This window comes from Chrysochloris asiatica, unplaced genomic scaffold (assembly GCF_000296735.1).
Source record: "Chrysochloris asiatica unplaced genomic scaffold, ChrAsi1.0 scaffold00018, whole genome shotgun sequence".
Lineage (NCBI taxonomy): Eukaryota > Metazoa > Chordata > Mammalia > Afrosoricida > Chrysochloridae > Chrysochloris > Chrysochloris asiatica.
Window position 1 is genome coordinate 20,090,408 of NW_006408536.1, and position 2,323 is coordinate 20,092,730.

At 41.6% G+C, this 2,323-nt stretch overlaps 1 pseudogene; it reads left to right on the top strand.

Annotated features, from left to right (window-relative positions):
- Window positions 1-1,759: 1,759 nt before the first annotated feature.
- On the top strand, window positions 1,760-2,116 carry LOC102823151 (annotated as a pseudogene).
- Window positions 2,117-2,323: the final 207 nt, after the last annotated feature.

A 2,323-nucleotide genomic window follows, 5' to 3' on the forward strand; every position in this document is an offset into this window, starting at 1 on the left:
AAAAAAAAAACCCAGAGGGAATAGAAGCAAATACTGCTGACTGATGATGCACGGAGAGGATTGTAATCATTGCAGTGAAACAGTGAGTGTAAAACCGATGTTCTCCCATGTAAACGATCACTCAATTCACAATAAAAACTGAAAAACAGCAACAACAGTGTTACAGCTTCCAGCATCACAGCAATGTACAAGTCACTACAGTATGACAAAGTGACAAACAAGTGGTAGAATGACGCAGAGTGATACTCAATAACCAGAAGCTCCTTATCTTAGTTATGTTATGCTACACTAGAATGACCACAGCTGGCAGCTTTAACAAACAGGAGGCTAGAATCCGAGCTCAGAGTGCCTTTCTCTCTATTGAATCTGGACAGAGGTCCTTGCTTCTTTGAACTTCTACTCCTGGGCGATCTTCATGTGGCATCTTTCTTCCTCCATCTTTGCTGTTTTGCAATTGATTATTTAATTTTAAAAGAGATTGACTAAAAACATATCCTATACTCATCCTGCCTCATTAACATAACAAATACAACCCATTCCTAAACTAGAGTATAACCTCAAGCACAGAAGTTAGGATTTACAACACATATTTTGGGGGACACAATTCAACCCAGAACATTCCTTTTCCCAAGATCATTGCCAAATTTTGCACCTGATATTCAGTCAGCTTTTTTATAGTTGCTTCAACCAAATCTATATGAAAAAAGTGATCTCTCATGTTTTATGGGTAGATTTGATTTCCCTCATAAGCACACTGCCTTTATGTGATAAAAATGGAGTCCTGATGTGGTGCTGTAAGATAAGGACTACTGGTCTGCTAATCATAAGGTCAGTGGTTCAAACCCATCAGTCGCTCCCCTGAAACCCTTTACAGGGTCACTATAAGTCAGAATCAACTTGATGGCACTTAACAAAAGCAACAACCAATAATGCAAAATATGTGTAACAAAAATACCATGCCACTATCAATATACTTATTTTTTTGGACAGATATTCAAATGATTTGATAAAGATGCTAATTTGTAAATTTGAGTGGGAGATGTAAATCTTATTGGTGAGTTGGAGAAGTTTTATTCTAACACATGGTGTGATGAGAAGGATTTTAGAGTTCTAATAAGGCATGTTGTTGTTGTTGTTAAGTGCCGTCAAGTCAATTCTGACCCATAGCGACCCTGTATAGGGTTTCCAAGGAGCAGCTGGTGAGCTTGAACCACCAACCTTGCAGTTCAAATGACTTTGCAGTCTGACACATTAGCCCACGGCACCACACCAGGACTCCTAATAAGGCACAGAACAATAAAAAATTGCTAATTGAATGTAACCTCTGGATAATTTATACCTATGAGGGATTAAAACATAAGAAAAGTGATTTTTAAAACTACTAGAGTATTCCATTCACACATTTGCTCACTCACCCTTGAACTTCTTCATCTACTCATCCATCGATTATTCACCCATCCACGAATCCACCTTTCCACCCATCCATCAGTTCCTTATCTAGTTATGCAGCCAGCCATATATACACGCATCCTTCCATTCACGCATCCATTCCACTGACCCACTCAAGGTAGTAGACATTTCTTGCTTATGAAAGCTTTCCATTGCATAGGGGAGAAAATAAAATACAATCATAAAATAGAAAATAAAATAAGGAAATATGAGATAAATGCTCCCAGAGAATTGTATAGTGAAAGTCAACAGAGAAGAGGCAGAAGCAACACGGAGGAGACGGGAGTGACCCAAGAACGTTACCAGTACCATGAGCCTCCTCAACAAGTCCACGAGTGAGCTGACCCCAGAGGTGCTGCAGAAGCCGGAGGAGGAGGAGTTTAACACGGGGCCCCTCTCGGTGCTCACGCAGTCAGTCAAGAACAACACCCAAGTGTTCACCAACTGTCGCAACTACAAGAGGCTGCTGGACCGCATGAAGGCTTTCGACAGGCACTGCGATATGGTGCTAGAGAATGTGGCAGAGATGTGGACCGAAGTCCCCAAGAGTGGCAAGGGCAAGAAGATGTCCAAGCCCATCAACAAGGACCGCTACATCGCCAACATGTTTCTGCCTGGATACTCTGTCATGGTGGTCCTGTGGAACCCACTCATCACTGGCAAATAGGGGCCCAAAGCCGCCTCCAGCCACCCCATGAAGACCTGCCCTGTATTGGGAATAACAGTCCCAGTGTTTAAAAAAAAAAAAAAAAAGTCAACAGAGTTCAGAGATAGGGGAAGCCATAGTTGACAGAAAACAGATGGAGTGCACAGAATTGATTTGGTACTACAAAGATTCTTGCAGCATTGATAGGCTAACACAGACGAGAGAGCA